This window comes from Hakea prostrata, chromosome 3, assembly GCF_041222555.1.
Source record: "Hakea prostrata isolate BN-2017 chromosome 3, UWA_Hpros_2, whole genome shotgun sequence".
Taxonomy (NCBI): Eukaryota; Viridiplantae; Streptophyta; class Magnoliopsida; order Proteales; family Proteaceae; genus Hakea; species Hakea prostrata.
Window position 1 is genome coordinate 63,338,865 of NC_142602.1, and position 21,473 is coordinate 63,360,337.

The 21,473-nt window shown below is 38.7% G+C and overlaps 1 non-coding gene across 1 annotated transcript; it reads right to left on the bottom strand.

Annotated features, from left to right (window-relative positions):
- TRNAL-UAA (transfer RNA leucine (anticodon UAA)) lies at nucleotides 1-82 on the bottom strand. The gene has a single exon. It is a non-coding gene; the product is annotated as a tRNA-Leu (tRNA).
- Nucleotides 83-21,473: the final 21,391 nt, after the last annotated feature.

A 21,473-nucleotide genomic window follows, 5' to 3' on the forward strand; every position in this document is an offset into this window, starting at 1 on the left:
TACTGGCTGTGGGGTTCGAACCCACGCGCACTTATGTGCAGAAGATCTTAAGTCTTCCCCTTAACCTCTCGGGCAAACCAGCCGATATCTTGGGATTGACTTTATCTATTTAATTATTCATTAATTTATTGACAATTTTTTTCATTATACATTACAGCTGCTAACGAAAAAGATGAGAAGCAGTGAAAGAAAAAAATGCATGAAAAAAAAAAATCAATAAACAAAATTTGTTCCCGAGATGAAAGGTAATTAATTAGGATAATTACTGTTGTCTCCTTGTAGTTTGATTTTATTACTAATAAAACCCTGTTCTTTACGAAATTACTACTGCCCCCTTCCTTATAATGGTGTTAAGTAGCCGTTAAGTTTGAATATGTAATGTCTAATTTGTCCTTCATTAAAATTAAGAAATCAAAAGACAATGCTACCCCATTTATAAAAACTAGATTAAATGTCAATTTTACCCTAAACTTCATTTATTTTGAATTAATGAAATGGGAAAATTCCAAATCTTATTTAAAAAAAAATGCTGAACAATCAAAATATGATAGATCTCAATCATCAAATAAACTAAGAAGAAAGATTATTAAAATTCTTGTTCTACAGGGGTGAAGCTACCCTAGGCCCTTCAACCTCATTTTTTGAAATTTTACCCCTAATTCTTTTTTCATGTGTGAAATATTAGCGCTCCTCTCTCCTAAAAATTTGAAATTTCATCTTCTTCCCTTCTCAATTTGTGGAAATTTCTCTTGCCATTTTTCTATGTGTGAAATAACAATACTTTGTTCTACTCGATGTTAAATCCTAGCTCAGCCCCTACACCCTGCAACCTCTAGCATATCGTCTTTTTGTAACTATAAGGCAACAATATAGAATTATGAAATGCTATATTGTTTTGTGCTTAGAATCAAAGTTAGGGTCAGGGCTAAATTTAGAGTAAGGCTCAAGACTGACCCGCCATCTTAACCTTTTGCAGCTCTAGTTAATACATACAAAAAAAAAAAAAGGGTTAACTGATTCACAATGATATCTTTATCCATGCACAACCATGGTTGCAATGGCCAATTCAGCCATAGCTACGTGCAGGGGCAGACCTGCAGTGGGGCCAGGGGGCCATGCCCCCCATTTTTTTTAAAATTTTTTATTAATTCCTTAATTTTTCTGGTTTTTATACTAATTCTCCTTAATTTTTCTGGTTTTTATACTAATTCCCCATCTTTCTTTCTTTTTTAAAATTTTTTCTCTTCCTAAATGTGAAATGTCACTATCCCCCATATTGAGAACAATTTTCAAGGTAATATAATGGATACAATGTCATTCCAAATTAAAACGAGTTAAGTCTTTATATATTTTCTTTTCTTATCAACAAAAAGTTATAAAAAGAACTTAGAAAGGGAGAAAAAAAAATTAAAAAAAAGGGGGAAAAGGATAGTTCACCAGTTCTTAGATGTAGGGGCGGAACTAGGATTCAACACTGGGGGAGGAGAGAGGCAAATAATTAAGTTCAGATCACCTCCCTGTTGGGGGAACAAAATACTTTTCCACCGCACATACTGTCAGGGCCCATGTAAGACTCCTTGGGGGTCCCACCTTTGAATTATTTTATTTTTTTTAGACCTAGGCCCATATATATTTTATGGAGCCACACATTTTAAAAAAAAAAAATTATTAATAATGATATTTTGTTTCCTAATAAAATATAGATAAATTATAGTGGCAATACACAAGAAAATGGCACATGATTTCAATAGCAAAAAACCTTCTCTTCTTCTTCTTCTTCTTCTTCTTCTTTTCTTTAGTAGGAAATGCAAACCAATTGTACTTAGTTATTTTATTACCAATATTTCATTCACAATATAAAATCAAATAACAAAAATAGTAGAAAAAATAAAGAAAGAGAGACTAAAATCAATAAAAGGAATAACAAAAAAAAAAAAAAAAAAAAAAAAAAAGAAAGAAAGAAAATATCTAATTGTGGAGAAGATTTCTTTCGATTTTTCCTTAACCAATTTTCGTAGAAAGATAAGAGAAAAAATAGGAAGGAGAGAGGATACATGAGAGAATAAAAAGGATTGAGGAATTAGTTTCTAATTAGGAATGACATTTATACCTCCATTATTTTACCTTTTAAAAATTATTTTCAATATTTAAGGGGGCGCAAATAGTAATATTTTACATGTGAGAAGAGAACAAATAGGAAAAATTAAAGGAACTAATCAAAATTTTAAAAAAATGGGGGGGGGGGGACATGGCCCCCTTCGGCCCCAACGTAGGTCCGCCTCTATTTATATGGACTCAGAATTCATATTAAATGTATTGGAGAAGATAAGATGAGGTGCAGTGAACAGTCACGGATTTCCTACCCAATGAGAATGTGCCTGCAATTGAAAAAAGAAGAAGAAGTCGACATGAAGAGGTTATGCTCAGTAACCTTGAGTAAATTCACGAGCAATACCGCAAAAGAATCTCTGGACCATGAAGACCTTCCTTCTTCACCACCTGAAATCTATAAATTTTGGGGTAAGTTTCTTGATCGGACTTGAATCTGGAGTTCCAACAACCATCTAGAATAAAAAAAAATTAATGTTCTTGAAATTTACAGGGTTTTGAATCCTTGAGATGAAATAAGATAGAGATTAAAATTTTGATTGAATGCTAGTCTCTCAAATGGCAGAACTTAGTGGATCAAAGCATTCATTTTGAATCAGCTTTGAGTTCAATCGTTTATTAGAGAATTGTAGGGGGCAACTTTGGGGATTTGCAGAGGAGGGGGATTTAGAGAAATGCCATAGGGGCAATTGGTCGTCTGCAGGGGGAGGTGGTGAAGGTGTAGGTAGAAGATGGATGAAGAGAAAATAGCTTCACCCGAATCCGATAGAAAATGGTGAAGGTGTAGGTAGAAGATGGATTTGACTCGGATACACCAGTATCCGAATTTGATTAGCAAAATTGCTAGCTGAATCCGATAGAAATTTAGAGAAAGCATCCGAATTCGAATAAAAAACTTTGTCGGATACCCAATAATAATCTGATCAGATAAACTATTCAATTATTGATTGGTGATTGTAATTTTTTTATTTTTTTTTTCGATTTTCAATTTTCGATTACCGGTTTTCAAATATGATTAAAGCCCCTTTTTTAGAGAAAAATGTTTAATACTTTACTTTAATGGGATAATTTTCGATTTTCGATTATCCGGTTACCGATATCCGATATCCGAATCCGATTATCATCCATTTTCAGAAAAATACATGTTGAATACTTTACTCTATCCGGATAAATTTTTTTCCGGATATTATCCGATCTGATAAGCAATAATCCGAATCTAGTTGCTTAGCAGACGGATATGGATATTTTTTTGTAAGAAAAATTCCGGAATGAATACGAATGCGAATTCAGAGGCGAATTTCGACTATCCATTTACAGGTCTACGTATGAGAGTATCAAACTTAGGCATTATTGTTATTTCCCTATCCAAAGGGCATTTGAGTACTCTAGAATTCAAAATTTAAATGAGTTAAACAAGGATAAGTGTATTTAGAGCCTATTTAGTTAGTTGAGTCTAGAGTTTTCAAATCTATGGAGGCATGGTTCATAAAATTAATTAGTTGGTTAGCCTTAATCTTTGGAATGAAATTTGTAGATTCATTCTAAAAAAACATTTGTGGAGTTATGGTTCAAATGTTTAACGCTTTTATAGTAGATGTGGGATTTCATCTCATACCCATAATTTACAGATTCAAGTTTTTAGTAGAGGTGCAAGTTTGGCCCTGGCGGCCCTGACCCGCCCTAAGCCTGAATAGGCCTTGGGCTAAAGAATTTGGCCTTAAGGGTGGGTTAAGGCAAAAATATTCGGGATTTGAACTAGGGCCAATGGCGACCCTGGGATTACTCTCTAGCCCACCCAACCCATCCCGGCCTGTCCCTAATTCTTGCCTTGATTTTAGCCTTGATTCTAGCACTAATTTTGACCTTGATTCTGGCCCTGGATCTTGACTCTGATCTTGGCCCTGATCTTAGCCTTGATATTGGCCCTAATCTTGGCCTTGATCTAGGCCCATGATTTTGGTCCTGATTTGAATCTGGACCTTCCACCCATATGGAGAGGAATTAATTCTAATCTACAAGGGTGAATACTTGACACGTGTCAAATTTTAAAATCATGATCATGTTTTGTAAAAAGTTAATAAAAATAAATCCTATCCTCATTACCAATGTAGTAAACATCCATCTGATTTTGGCTCAATCCTGACCCTAATTTTGGCTCTAGTTTTCATGTTAATTTAACCTTGATCATGCACTAGTTTTTTACCCTAATATTTATATTAACATTGATATAACTATAGGTCTCAACTTTGACCTTCAGTCATTTTGATCATATTAGACTATGAATTCAGTTTTTATATTATTTTTAAGATAATTTTTATTTTTCGAACTAAGTCATTTTTAGTTCCTGTTGAAAACATGGACTGAGGTTTCCTAATTAAAATAGGATTATGTTTCCTCATAAGTCTAGAGTTTTATTTCTATATTTCCTTTTCCTACTTAGTATAGGACTTAACTAGGTTGTAACTATAAATACCCTATTGGGGTCTTGTGAATAAAATACTTTTAGAAGATCAATTCCTCACATTACAACATGGTATTAGAGCAAGGTTTTGTTTTCATCCTACAGAGGTGCTGTAGATATTTTTTTGAAATCGCTATTCACATGTTTGTTTTCTTTTCCTAGAAATGTATCTTGGGTGATTAAGTGCATGTCTAGGAAAATTTTGTCTAAGGAGTCTAGTATTTAAGTAGACCAGTTATGTCCCTCCAGTCTTTCCTGGACACTTTCTTGGTGTACTTTGATCCAACAATATACCCAATTGGAGGTAACATGAGGAGATACTTTTCGCATGAATTACTGGGAGTAATTTTGAAAATATTTCAGGAATTTTTTCGTAAATTTTGAAAAAGTTTAGGGACTTTTTGAATTATTTCTCCTTGCGATGATGGATGATAACATATCTCCTTTATCTGGTACATCTAAAGAGTCTCCCATGTCTTTCATTCATAAGGATCGTGAATTTTCTCCACTTCAGATAACCACTGTGAAACTTAATGAGACAAATTATCTTAGATGGTCTCGTTCAGTTTCCCTCGTTGTTGGTGCTTGTGGTCTTATTGACCATCTTGATGGGACTTCCACAAAACCTTCCACACCTGGTTTGCAACTTTCCAAGTGGTATACAGATGAATGCTTGGTCATGGGTTTTCTCATCAACTCCATTGAATCTAGCATAGCAGAGAGTTATCTCCTCCTTCCTGATGCAACAACTATTTGGAAAGTTACTTAAGATATATACTCTAGAGTTGGCAATGATGCACAGTGCTTTGAAATTAGACGAAAAAACAATCAGTTATAGCAGAAAGGACCTTCCTCTTTCTCAGTATTATAACACTCTTTGGGGATATTACCAGACTTTAGATTTCTATGGAAAGTTTACACCGAAGAATGCTGAAGATGCTATTGCCTATCAACAATGGGAATATAAACAAAGAGTTTATAATTTTTTGGTAAGATTGAATATAGAATTTGATCAAAATCGCGCACAGATCCTTTCTAGAGAGCCTTTCCCTTCTCTGGCTCAAGCCTATGCCATGGTGATACCAAGGACAGTCGAAGAACAGCTATGGTACACACTTAAAAATCTGATAGATCTACATTGGTGGCTGGTTATGACAATAATAAATCTAGTTATGGTAAATTTTGCCCTCCAGTAAAGTGCGAGTATTGTGGAAAAGAGCATCATACAAAGGACAAGTGTTGGAAGTTGCTTGGACGTCCAACAAATTCCCGTGGAGGAAGTAGCAATGGAATCAAGGGCAGCAATCAAACATCTAGAAATCAAGCCAGTTCTTCTGACACCTTGAGTACTCCAACACCTCTTTCCTCAGATGAGCTCTAGCACCTTCGCCAATTGATGTCCAGACTTGACTCATCTTCTCCAGTACCGACTTCCAGTACTAGTATATCCTTTGTCATTGATCCTTCTGTTGATCCACAAATCCCCACAGGTATTTTTGGTTGTCACAATGTCAATTTGACTTATCCCTCCTAGCTAATCGACTCTGGGGCAACCGACCATATGACAGGCTCATCTACTTTGTTTCATACTTATTCATCTGTCCCTATTGCTCAGGATGTTTGAACGGCTGATGGGTCTCTCTCCCCTATCTCTGGGAAAGAATCTATTATCTGTTTGCCTTCTCTTACCTTATCTAATGTCATACATGTTTCTAAGTTTTCCTAATCTTTTATCTATTAGTAGCCTTACTCGTGATATGAACTACAAAATAACTTTCCTTCTTATTGTGTTTTTCAGGACATGGAAACAGGGCTTACGATTGGCAGTGGTAGACTAAAAGGGGGGCTCTACTTAATAGATGGGTCCCCATCAGCTCTTTCTACGGTCTCTTAGTTCCACCTCCCTTGCACTTTTTACCTTATTACAGTGGCATAGTCGTCTTGGCCACGTTCCTTTACCTATTTTGTCCAAATTATTTCCTTATCTGATTAAAATGTTCAATTTAAATGATTTTTATTGTGAGGCATGTATTTTGGCCAAATAGACTAGGCATGTTTACCCTATTTCAAATAATCGTAGTAAAATTCCTTTTTTAGTCATTCACTCTGATGTATGGGGTCATTCTCGGACCGTGTTCGTATCTGACCATAGATGGTTTGTTACCTTTATTGACTGTTGTACTAGGACCACATGGGTTTACTTCACCAAAAAAGTGACGTTTTCTCGTGCTTTCAAAATTTTCAAAATATGATTAGGACTCAATTTGGGGTGATAGTCAAAATCCTTCGTACGGATAATGGAATTGAGTACTTGGGTGGCGCATTCCCTTTATACTTAGAAAACCATGGCATCATACACCAAACTAGTTGTGTCGACATTGCACCTCAAAATGGGGTTGCTAAACGCAAGAATAGACATCTACTTAAGGTAGCACGTTCCCTCATGTTTTCTATGCGTGTGCCTTTTTGGTTTTGGGGTGAAGCCGTTTTTACTACGACATATCTAATTAATTGAATGCCTTCTCGAGTCTTAGACCAATGCTGTCCCCTTGAGGTTCTTTTAGGTACAACAGTCTTTACAGCCTCACCTAAGGTTTTTGGATGTGTTGCCTTTGTTTGGAACCACCATGTTCATGGAAAGTTAGATCCTCGTGGGTTAAAGTGCATTTTCTTGGGTTATTCTCCAACACAAAAGGGGTATAAGTGTTATCATCCTAGTTCTCGTCATTTTTTCGTCTCTATGGATGTTGTGTTCCGAAGATCAAATTCTTTTTTTTTCCCTTACACCTCTTCAGGGGGAGAGTTTTAGTGAAGAGGTTCCAGTGTTGATTCCTCCTTTCGATATTTCTCCTGAGATTCTTGCAGATGATCCTCCTTTGGAAGATGGAATGACCGGACAGGAATAACTGGTGGATGATATACAAGGGGAGACTAGACCTCTAAAGACCTATCAAAAAAAGCAACAAGTGACCCCTTCTGAACCAAGCCAGTCAAAAGCTTTGGTTCTTGGCCCTGAACAATCCGTTCCTCCAAGTGAGTCTGTCTTTGACCTTTTTTCTAATCCTACTTTAGACTTACCAATTGCATTAAGAAAGCAGCCTCGAACTTGCACCAAACATCCTATTTCCAATTATGTTTCATATCAGTCTCTATCTCTAGAATTTCAAAGTTTTATTTCCTCTTTGTCCTCTACTTCAATTCCTAACATATGGCAGGAGGCATTATCTCGCTCAAACTGGAAATAAGCTATGGATGAGGAAATGCAAGCTCTGGAAAAAAGGGGGAAAAAAAAAAAAAACAAAAACAAAACATGGGATTGTTGAAAGGTACAAGGCAAGATTGGTGGCCAAAGGTTTCACTTAGACTTATAGCGTTAACTATTAGGAGACATTTGCCCCTGTTGCCAAGATGAACACAGTTCATACTATTATTTCATATGCAATTAATAAAGGGTGGAGTTTACAACAATTAGATGCGAAGAATGCCTTTTTGCATGGAGAACTCCAAGAAGAGGTATATATGGATATACCACTCGGGTATTCTACTACAGAGACTTATAGGAAAGTTTGCAAGTTAAAGAGGGCTTTATATGAGTTAAAGCAATCTCCAAGAGCGTGGTTTGGAAGGTTCCATAAGGCAATGATATCTAATGGCTATAAGCAGAGCAATGCAGACCACACTTTGTTTATTAAAAGAGATGGTTGCCACACTACTATACTTTTAGTATATGTGGATGATATTGTGATCATAAGCAGTAGTGAGGATGAGATTTCAGTATTAAAGACTTTTTTTAGGAATTGAATTTGAGATCAAATATATGGGAAAACTAAGATATTTCTTAGGTTTAGAGTTGGCATATTCTACTAGCAATGTATCTCTATCCCAGATGAAGTATACATTGGATCTTCTTGAGGAAATTGGAATGCTAGGATGTAAACCTGCTGAGAGTCCTATTGAGCCTAACCTACACTTGAAGGCAAAGGAAGGAGAACCAGTTGACAAGATAAGGTATCAAAAATTAGTGGAAAAGTTGATCTATCTATCTCACACTAGACTTGACATCACATTTGCAGTTAGTCTTGTTAGCCAGTATATGCATGATCCCTATTTCTCACATTTGGATGCAATATATCGGATCTTGAGATACTTGAAGACTATTCCAAGAAAAGGAATTTTAATTTCAGCTCATGTACATTTGAAGATTGAGGCATATACAGATGCAGATTAGGCAAGATGTCCAGATGATAGGAGGTCTACCTCTGGGTATTGTGTATATGTTGGAGGTAACCTTGTGACTTGGAGAAGCAAGAAACAGGCTGTAGTTGCGCGGTCTAGTGCCGAAGCTGAGTTTAGGGCGATTGCTCAAGGCATTTGTGAGGTACTATGGCTTAAAGGGCTGCTTCAAGAGGTTAGGACAGATTTGGAGGTTCTTATACAGTTATACTCAGATAGTAAGTCAGCAATTAGCATAGCTCATAACCCAGTACAGCATGATAGGACTAAGCATGTGGAGATTGACAGACATTTCATCAAAGAGAAGCTTGAGGCTGGGCTGATCCATATCACCTTTGTTACTTCAAACGAGCAACGGGCTGATGTGCTCACAAAGAGCTTGAGCACGAAGATATTCAATTACTGTAGGTAATAACTCCATTTATCTCAATTCGATTAATTGATGGAAAGATCCTTACCTAGATTTAGTTTCCTAAATTATGGAGTATCTGCAACGGAAGTAAATTGGATCCACGTCCTCGTTCCTCCACCAAAGCTCCACCGGGGTGATTCCACATTCACTAGGAAAGGGAACAAGTTCCACAACCCAAATACTGTGTGGAAAGGATGGAAGAGTGATCTAAAGCAGAGAACTCCTTTCCTGCGTTTCTAGGAGAGAGGGAGAGAGAGATGGGAGCAGCTATTTCTTGAAAACTTATGTAATGTAATCACTTACTATCTCGTGCGGTGGTTACCAAAATATATAACCCTATTTTGTAACCGCCCTAATAGTGAGTTTTCAATATTGCCCTTGGGCATATAATTAAATTAATAATTATAAAATCCCAACATCTCCCACTTGCATAAGGGCAAGCATTAATCTCTCTTTCACAGTGTGTCCCAGACACAAATGTATATCCCAGATATACACATTCAATATCTCTGCTATGTAACCCAGATACATAGACCTCTTATGTCCCAGACACACATGTATATCCCAGATATACATATATATTGCTCTCTTCGCTATGTATCCCAGATACATAGACCACCTGTGTCCCAGACACTAACATCCACAAGTCATACTGGCAAAATGGGTTGTGCGACCGGTGATATACCTGCACGTGTGAGCCCCAAACTAGAAACCTTCCCAGAAGGCCAGAAATGGCACATCACTCAAAGAAACAAATCAAATAAACATTAGTATAACACAGTGTCCTAGGTTTATTCAAACTCACCAGACTAAAGGTATCTCGATCCCTCTGAGAGATCACCTTCTTGTCCTTAAAATGTTCACTACTGTAACACATACAATTGGCGCCATCAAACACTTTTTAGGGTGCAGTTGTGTCACATCCACCCAGCCGGTACCCCTTTTGGGATACCCGGGAATGTGATCCATAGTCCAAGGATCAAGATTCGTAGGTCCATGCCTCCCACATACACAATGACATAATCATGAACAATGATAATCAAGGTAAAAACAACTAATACTAAGTATCATGAATAAGGTAAGATTAAATAAATCAGAGTGCGGAAGACAGATAATATCAAAGTGTGAACATAATCATAAAGGTGAGAGAAGGTATGATAACCACCCTCTCAGAGCAGCGGAAAAGAAGTGTGATAAAGTCAGTTTCATGTCCAAGTATTCAAAAGATAAATCCAACAAGTTAATTACAGGTTCAAATACTCCAAAAATACACCAGGGAAATGGGGCACTAAGCTAGGGTTTCTTCTACTCTAATTATAGTCTCCTCAATAGTACGGATGAAGTAAACCCAGCTCTGCCGCTCCCGCACAACCGTGGGGCTAACCCTGGTGCGAATAATAATCCTCCTTGGCACCAACACTCGGATCTTTACATATGCCACTACCCGAAGGGTAGTATGCGGAACCGTAGTCCGTCTCGAAGGGGGTGCCATCATAATATTCGGTACCTGTAGGATAATCTAAAAACATTTGTACAAAAGGAATGAGTTCGAAGAACTTAGCAAGGTAGTTATTTCATAATTAGAAATCATACACATACAGAACATACATAATGCAATGTGAATGTAACATATGATGCAGTATGATTCTAACTCTATGAATGCAAGTCTCTAGGGTAAACATGCTTTAAGTCATAGCACCATACTTCTTTGGGTGGTTAGTCACTCCCCCTCAATCATACATGGTAAGGGAATAGGTCACCGCTCTCTCACATCACCGTTTGGTATAAGTTCTAGCGCATGTCACAGTAAAGCCTAGCCCAATGCAAGTCATCTACTTAGTCGGTCAAGTCAGATCCAGATACGTCCATTCCTCGCCCTCGGCGATCCTTTCCGGTATCCTTCACACTAGAGTCAGCGAAATCCCGGATTTCGGACTCATCAACCCTATTGGTCATCCACAAATAGTAAACGGGAAGCTCTCACATCCTCTCACGGATTGGTTACCGGTCTTGAGCGCCCGTGAGCCCAAGTCTAGCCATTTGCAACCCTACCAATAAATGGCCCCTTTCGGGTATTCGTAGCATGGTTTATGTCCCCTACAGGATTGGTTACCGACCTAGAGCACCCATCCAACCATACACTAGCACGGGTCGTTCGGTCTCAATGCCCTTCCGATTTGGGTATGACACGACAAGGATAAACCTAGCCACCCAACTAGACAGTCCTATGTATGTCATCCAATAACCCGGGAGAGTGTCGATAGGCACCATCGGAGAACATCCCATACTATTCCCTTCGATGCCTAAGGACAGAAGTGCCAATACGACCCTCCCCAATCCCAAGTTATACGTAAGCAATCACATATTCAAGTTCATCATCTTTCATGCATCCCATACTTCTTATCATAAAAGTTAAATCATGATATTGAAATGAATCATCATAGACATAAGTAAACAAGAACAGTAATGTAACATGACAAGAGTATGAAGATTTCAATACTACTGTTCTAACACATATATAACAGTCTTATAAAGACTTAAAAGAAATCAAGATATTCTATTCATAAACAAGAACATAAATCATAAGTTGATGATCTATATGTTTATGGAGATAACCATTCTTACCTTGGGTTGAATTGATGATGAATTGAGAATACCAAGAAATAGTCCAAAAGAATTATTAAGACCCTAAACAAACATCAATAATAAGTTAGAGAAGAAACTGGGAAGATCGGATACTAATTGGATCAAAACTGGCCAAGGTTGCTGTCAGCAACAACTTTGGTCAATGTTCTTGGTCGATGGTATCGACCAAAATCTACTTCAAGACAGAATAGTGGATTTTGGGGGTTTTCATCCGAAATTGGTTTTCCGGTGTTCGGATCAATCTGAAACTTGGAGGAATGCTTAACAACAGTAGTAGGATACTATAAGTCAAGAAATTTACCCAATCTAATGGTCCAAACAAAAAGCCCCAAATTGAGCTAACAAGTTCAAGTGACAAACATCATGGCATGAGTTGGGATTGATTGCATTGACATGGAAATAGCATGTAATAGCTAGGGGAACTAAAAGAAATTTGATTGGAATCATATAGTAGTGATAAACATGAACATAGCATGCCCTACAACTCAATTTGGTATAAAATGGCATGATGTTAATAGAAAAATTAAGGAATACATATGCTAGGCATGAGATGGAGGCATAGCATCAATGGATGGTTAAGAAGATCATAGGTTAATCATGTGTAGACACTTGGAGTGGTGGTTGCAAGGTTGCAGCACCATTTCCAATGTCTCACCAGCAAGATAGGAATAGAAAAGAATAGAAAATGGTAGGATAGAGAGTGGAATGGTGATTCATACCTTGGTGTGGAAGATGTAGACAAGAATTAATGATAAACAATGAGTTTTTGATGAGGTGCCCTTCACATTAGCCAAGGAGTTGCTTTGGGAAGCTCTCCCCACGTTTTCAAGTGAGAAAATGATTGCAATAGGGCTCAAGGCTCGAGGTTATAATAAATAGAATGGGAATATTCCATGGAATCATTAACTTGGCAGACTGGGAAACTTTGGTCGATGTTTTTGGTCAATGGTATCGACCAAAAGGATCGATCAAAATGTTTCTCAGCAGAAAAACAAGTTTAGTTCAGCAACTTCAAGTAGGGTTTTGAAAGGCTAATGAGGTCAATTTGAGTGAGGTTTTCTTCTACAATTCAATCAAGAAGTCTAGTTTCGGGGAATACCTTCGGATTGTGCACAGGAGGTCATTAGGTACATCAACTAGATTAATCTTCTCCGATGCGCATACTTTCCTTAAACATTGACAATGCATTTAAGCAAGGAGTATCATCATCAATGTCCATAGGCTCGGTCTCCGAATCATGATCATCAATCAAAATGGTCCATAAGTCTCTTCTACTAGCGCTTCGGGTCTTCGGACCTAAATACAACAGTGGATCCGGGTTAGGGTTAGGGTTAGAACAGGGCTGGATATTACAAGTTGAATCAAACCTTTCCTTTCGCCCCATACCATCACTACACTTAGGATTGACTCCTTACCCGTAGTCCCCCTTTAGGTCGAATATTTCATGACCATAGGTAACACCCCAAAGTAGCCACATCAACCCTTCGTTTCATGATGTCGTCGAAAGTCACTAAGAATACTAACAGACCATAAAGTCCAGGACTCACACAATGAGAGGAGCAGGGATCCATCCTCTCATTTCCAATGATCACTAAGAACACATAGTATGATATGCATGCTATGCTGGAGCATTCTATATACAATAGAATGTATGTCCATCTCAACACCATACAGGTCTTAGTCTAGTCGCAACCTCTTGCACCTAACCCGAGTTTCTTTATTGTCACCACCCTAGCGCCACATAAAGTACTCGCACCTAGCTCCTATAGGCAACATGAATAGTGGGAACATTCATGTCGATTCTCTTCACAATAGAGAAACTCATCTTGATTCCAAATCAAGGTGGCATCATGATTATGAATTGACCTACACAAAGTCATTCACAATCTGTCTCATCTCTGCTTGCCTTCAAGGCGCCAGAGGCGAATGCTCATGTGAGTGAGCCATTCTCTTGCCTATTGACATATCTTGTTTTATGCTAGAAGAACATAGTCACATAGAAAGTGAATAAAATAAATGTTGGAATAAACTTATATTTCTCAATAATAAGAAAGTTTTAATACAAAAATAAGTCACAATCTACACAAGCCCAAGGATTTTACATGAGAAATAAAAACACCATTGGCTATAGGTTTGGTAAGAGGGTCAGTTACCATCTGACTAGTAGATATGTGCTTAAGTACAACTTTCTTCCTTGATATAATGTCTCTAACAAAGTGATATCTCAACTTTATATGTTTGGTCTTCCCATGATACTTGGGGTCCTTGACATAGCTAAGAGCTGCCGTACTATCACAGTAGGCAAGGGCAGCCTCTTTGGATGTCATCACAATTCTAGTATGTCGAAGGAATCTCCTCAACCAAACAGCCTCTTGAACCGCAGCTGAGCATGCCACATACTCTGCTTCCATGGTCAAGAGGGATATACAAGTCTGCTTCTTGCTACACCACGAAATGGCCCCACCATTAAGCAAGAAAGCATATCCAAAGGTTGATTTGTGCTCATCAATGTCTCCAGCCTAGTCGGCATCGCTATAGCCAACTAACCGCAAATCCGATCCTTGGTAACACAGCATGTAGTTACTCGTTCCTCTGAGATATTTCAATATCCTCTTGACTGCTTTCCAGTGCTTTATGCCTGGGTTTGATTGGTACCGACTAATCAAACCCACTGCATAACAAATATCCTGCCTAGTACACATAATAGCGTACATAAGGCTACCCACTGCACTGGAATATGGAACTTTTTCCATCTTGGTTTTCTCCTTTGGAGTCTTCGGACCCATATCAAGGCTCAAATGCAAACTCTTCTCCATTGGAGTATCAATTGGTTTGCAGTTGTGCATCTAGTATCTCGTCAAGACATTATCAATATAGGTCTCCTGAGATAAACCCAGTAATCTCTTTTGCCTATTTTTGACAATCTTGACACCAAGCACATAGCTTGCTTCACCCATGTCCTTCATATCAAATACGGAGGACAACCATTTCTGAATGGTTTCCAATAGCTCCTTGCTATTGCTAGCCATAAGTATGTCATCTATGTACAATGTCAGAATGATATAATTACTATCAGATCTCTTGGTGTAAACACAGTGGTCTTCCTCAAGCATGGAAAAACCATTTTCCATCATAGTTTGGTGGAAGCGCATATTCCACTGTCTAGATGCTTGCTTTAAGCCATATATGGACTTCTTAAGCTTGCACACTTTGCACTTAAGTCCATTAGTTTCAAAGCCTTGAGGTTGATCCATATAGATCTCTTCCTCAAGTTCTCCATTAAGAAAAGCATTTTTTACATCCATCTGATAAAGCTCCAAGTCCAATTGAGCAACAATGGCTAGTATGAGGCAGATTGAGGCAAACCTAACCACAAGGGAAAAGTTTTCCTCATAATCAACGCCCTCTTGTTGGGTGTAGCCCTTAGCCACTAAACGAGCCTTGAATCTCTCAATAGATCCATCCGCCTTTCTCTTGATTTTGAGAACCCACTTGTTCCCAATTGCCTTTGGGCCCGGTGGCAAGTCAACCAAGTCCCAGACATGATTAACTTTCATCTACTCCAAATCTTCCTCTATTGCTTTCAACCATTCCTTTGAGCTTGACCCCGCAAGAGCTTCCCGCACACTCTTCATTTCGTGCTCATCGAATGAAGTCATCTCACAGTCAATCTCTTCAGGAGTTACCATGTAAGCTTCATCCTCTATGTCGAAACGTCAACGAGGAACTAGCCCGCACCCACTATGGTGCAAGTGCATGTCAGATTGCTCACCCTCTGATGGTAGCTATCACATCTGCACTCCCACTTCCACTAGGATCTTCTGGATGAACCCCAGGTTCATTACCCATAATCTGAATCCCTGGAGTGACAAGACCACTATCTTGTATTTCAAAGAATTCTGATGATTCTTTGTTAACTCCTGAAAGAGATGGAAAATCATTCTCCAAGAATGTTGGATCCCTAGAATCAAGTTCCGTTCTCCTCTCACTCTCATCTAGTCCAATGAAGAAATGGCCCTTTGAGGGTTCAGAATATCTCACAAAGATACACTTTCTTCCTTTAGGTCCAAGTTTTCCATATTGGTGAGAAGTAGAGTGAACATATGCTGCACATCCCCATGCGCCCAAGTAACTCAAATCTGGCTTCCTTCCGGTCCACAACTCATATGGTGTGGAAGGAACTGATTTGGTTGGAACTCTATTGAGGATATAGGCGGCAATCAGCAAAGCATTTCCCCAATAAAAGATGGGTAGATTTGCATGCGCCATCATGGATCTCACCATGTCTAGCAAGGTTCTATTCCTCCTCTCAGCAACACCATTTTGCTGTGGAGTCCCTGGAATAGTAAGTTGTCTAGATATCCCCTTTTCATCACACAACCCTTTGAACATATCAGAGAGATACTCTCTTACCTCTATCCATTCTAAGAGTTTTAATCCTTTTATCTAACTGATTCTCAACTAAGCTCATGAATTTCTTAAAACATTCTAGAGCTTCTGACTTATGAGAAATTAGATAAATGTGACCATACCGTGTATAGTCATCTATGAATGTGATGAAATAAGCCTGTCCTTTTCTAGTATGCACATTCATGGGTCCACACACATCTAAATGGATAAGTTCTAAAGGAAGAGAGGCTCTCAAAGCCTTTTTAAATGGTTTTCTAGTTGCTTTTCCTGCTAGACATGACTCACAGGTTGGCAAATCAGATAGTGAACCTTGGCCTAAGAGACCTTCTCTTGCCAACCTGCTCATCCTATCTAAGCCAATATGTCCTAGTCTAGCATGCCACAAATTAGAATCAATACACACAGTATTTTGGCAAACACAAGCATTACTAGGATTAGATAAATTATCAATTGTATCCAATACAATAAAACCATTATGAAGAAAACCATAACTATAAACTGTATCATCTAGATACAAAACCAAAGAATTGTTTTCAAATACAACTCTAAAACCATGTCTCAAAAGATAAATAACAGAAACAAGATTCCACCGAATGTCTGGAGCATACAGCACATCATGGAGTAACAGCATCCGGCCACCTTGCAAAACTAATATGCATGTGCCTATGCCATGAACCTCCACACTTGAACTGTTCCCCATCCTTATTCTCTTGCTTCCTCTTGGAATACGACGATATTCCATAAAGCTCTAGCATTCCCTTGTTATGTGTTCTATAGCACTTGAATCAACAATCCACAAAGGATTTAGTTCAGCAAGCATAGTAGAACTTGTTACATAACAAGATGAGGTATAACACACAGTACATAGCCTCTTGCTCAGTGCAATCACGAGCAAAATGACCAGGCTTTCGGCACTTGAAGCAAATCAAAGGTGATTTCTTCTTGCCAGCACTAGTCCCCCTTGAACGCTTGGGGCCACTCTTGTTTTTGTTCCCACCCTGGTTACTTTGCTTGGACCGTTGAGGTTGAGCTTTCTCTCTTTTGCGCTTGAAGCCTGCACCCTTACTAGTGCTAGCTTCAGCAGCAAGTACTTTAGTTTGAGGGGCATCGGTCAACATCCGATCCTCCTCTAGCTTAAGGTGCTTGGCAGCTTGATCAAAATATTTGACATCATCAGCATGAGTCAAGAAGATCTTCATATGCTCCCAAGTCTTTGGCAATGACCTGATGACTGCGGAGACTTGCTCCTCATCAGTCTTTTGGCGCCCACATGGGCTCAACTCACTAATCATGTTAGACATGATGGTTGTATGCTGCCTCATGGTGTGACCCTGGCGCATTTTATAACCGTCAAAGGTGAGTCCGAGCTGGCGGCCTCTTGTGGTGGAAGTCCCTCTGTACTGGAACTTCACAGCCTCCCACAAAGACTTTGCAGTCCTATGCTTCTCAAACCAAAGCATCAGGTCATCCCTCATGGAGATCAAGATTGTAATCCTAGCTACCCGGTCTTTCCTCTTCCAAGCATTATATGACTCAAGGTCCCTGCGATGTGTCTGTCGGTGGTACCTTCCTCGTGGGGTTCATGGTCGGTTTATGGTTTCCCAAGATATCCTCGCTCTTCCAGGAGATATTGCACCTTTCGGTGCCAAAGATCATAGTTCCTCTCATTCAGCTTATCTCCTTTAGTGAGGTCAGCAACTAAGCTCTTTGTAGCAACCATTTATTCTAGAGACATTACATACAAGGATGAGTTCAACTATTCTAGCATAAAACACAACACAAGCAAAAACAAATCACACTAGCATAGTCAACCTATGGGATAAGAATTTAAACCAAAAGAGATGCTAACAAACATTCAATCAAATTCTCATGCAAACCCACATAGACTTATATACTAGTTTCATTATGTGCAAGAAACATGATTAATAGACCCATAATTAAAAACAATTTTAATAAAATAAAACATGCAATCATGTTAATGCTATGAGGTGGTTCACACAAAACACTTCTACCTCATTAGCTCCCACTAGCCCCACTAGGCCCCATTAGGCCCTCAATGTCACATCCCCCCAGCCGTACCCTAACTGGCATACCCTGGAGTGTGATCCACAGCCCCGAAGATCAAGTATCGAGGAAATCATCCTCCCACATATACAATAACATAATCATAAACAGGAAATAATCAAGGTTTTAATATTATAAACAAAAGATTCAAATCAAGAAATGAATAATCAATATAATCAAAGTGCGGAAATGATACCAGATGTAATCACATCAAAAGAAGTAGAGTGAGGCGGAAACTCACTCCACAGATACAACAAAATGTAGTACGTAAGTCTAAAAAGAATTACAATTGTTTCTAAAGAAAAGCAAGAATAGAAAATCAAACATAACTATGAGTTTTCTATCCTATAAATAACATCTTCAAAGTAATGGACTTCATCAATCCAATAGAGATGTTCCAACACTACGTTATGTCTAATTGTAGTACGCAACTTGATCGCTCGAGGGATCATCAGGGTTATCTTCATAGTCGTCAGTAGCTTGCGTGAAGTACGCTTCATCGGTTTGCACGCTTCATCGTACTATCCTTCATAGTAGTCAGTACCTTCTAACAAAAGATTGTACAAAAAGGAGTGAGTTCAAATGAACTTAGTAAGGCAAGTTAACTCATAACAACATAAATAACATGCAGCAGAACATAACAAGATGCAATGCAATATGAAACAGATAATGTATGTATGCATCTAAACTCTATGTATGTTGGTCTCTATTGGAAGACATGCTTTAAGTCATAGCACCATACTTCTTTGGATAGGTCTCAGATCACTCGGCTCCGGTTGGTAGTGGGTCCGTCATCCCTCTCGGACAATCCATGGTTGGGGGTTAAGTCACCGCTCTCTCACATCACCATTGGTCTAAGTATTGGCGCATGTTAGGGTAAAACCTAGCCCAATGCAAGTCATCTATTCAGTCATATCAACTCAGATCCAGATACGTCCATTCCTTCCCTCTTGGGATCCTTTCCGGTATCCTTCACACTAGAGTCAGCATATTCCCTCTCGGACTACGGACTCATCAACCCTATTGGTTATCCACATATGGTAGACGGGAAGCTCTCATGTCCTCTCACGGATTGGTTACCGGTCTTGAGCACCCATGAGCCCAAGTCTACCCATATGCAATCCTCCAATAAATGGCCCCCACAATATGATTCCCGTCCTCTCAAGGGTTGGTTACCGGTCTTGAGCACCCGCGAATCACATTGCTACCACGGGTCGTTCGGTCTCAATACCCTTCCGATTCGGGTCTGATATAATGGGGACATCCTAGCCAAACATTGCTAGACAATCCTAGGTGTGACAACCAATGATTCCGGAAAGCGTCAATGGGCAACCCCGGAAACATCCCATACTATTTCCGATAATGTCCAAGGACAAAAGTGTCAAAAGGACACCTCTCAATCCCAAACCATACCTAATCAAACACATTCTCAGATCAGTCATGTCATATACAATCAACACTTCATCATATAAAATAGAATATAAAAACATGATCTAATCATTAAACAATATAGAAATAAGCAATTCATATAAGCTTGAATAATGAAAAAGAAAACATAAGTGAAGTGCTACTATACTTACAGTAGTACATCAGAAGTATAAAATACAAGAATAGTAAGAAAACTCAGATTTTCTTAAAGTAGAAACCAAAGAGTATGAGATCTATGTTATTATGAAATAACTGTCCTTACCTTGATTATCGCCGAAAATAATCCAAAGATCAAAGAGAGCAACTTCAAACTTAGCAAATAAACCCCTAACAATCATAGATATAACATTAGGAAAGATGCCTAAAAGATCAAAGAGAAAACGAATCAAACTAAGCAAAAAATGAAGCTACTGACATCATTGGTCAACCAATCAGTTGACCAACCGAGTCAGTACGGAATTGCAGAAACTAGATTGGTCATAACTTCTTCGTTTGAAGTCGGATTGATCCGAAATTTGAAGGGGATCTTCCTAGAATGTATTAGAACTATATAGGAAGGTAAAATCATCAAGTCAAGGTCAAAAGATGGGTTCATGATTTGAACCAAGAAATTAGGGTTTCAACCTTAAGGCTCTCATGAAAAGGCTAGGGTCACAAGATGAAAGGGAATAATTGCTTAGCAATTAGATAACAAGAAAATCATTGAAAAAGTTTAGATTAACATAAATATAACTCATGTGGTTACCCTCACATGGAAGGTTACCCAAGGGTTCCAAAAGATCGTACGAGGATTAAGGTTTCAAGAAGAATATTCAGGGCTAGGGTTGAGATCACGATGATGATCATAGATCTCAAAGAATAGAATGAGATCATGGAATAGATGGTTGCAAGAATGCAACATCTTCTTCCTGATCTCAATAAAGAACAAGATTGGAGAAAGAATAATCTATAATACAGAAGAAATACAAACCTTGAATTGGCAGATCAGAGATGAGAGGCTTCAGATCTGTAGAGGAATCTTCAAAATCACCGAAAAGAGTTTCAAACGAGTCTTCCCATGTTCTCAAAGTGTTTTGGAGGCAGAGGATACTAAGAAACATGAAGTTCACTTAAATAGAGAGCCAAAAACCCTAAATTGAAGATTTCTCGAATTTCTGGCCCTATTGGTCAATTGATTGGTCTACTGGCCCCAATCGACCAACCAGTCGACCAATGCACATTTCAGCAACTTCGGACAGGGATTCAGAGGGCTATACGGGGTCAAATTGTGTGGGGTTTTCTCCCACAAGTCAATCAAGAAGTCTAGTTTCCAAAAATACTTTCGGATTGAGCACGGGAGTTCATTAGGTACTTCAAATAATTCACCCCTCTTCGATGCATAGTTTCTCACTAAACACTAACAATGCTTCCAAATATGGAGCACCATCAACAATATCCATGGGTTTTGGGTCACACACCATGTCTTCTATAGAGAGGGCCCACAAAGACTTCTTCCTTCACTTCGGGACCTTGGATTTACCCTAAGGAAAGGTTTGACATGACTTCCTAAGGCTTTCAAAGGGTAGTAACACTGTTATCAAGGTCCAACTTCAAGGTCAAACATTAAACTAACCTTTCTTCACCCAAAATAGATAGGGTGTCTAGCTAGGTTTGGGTTGGATTTCACACTCAATGCCCAAACATCACATAGATTGTCGGGCCATGGGTGTC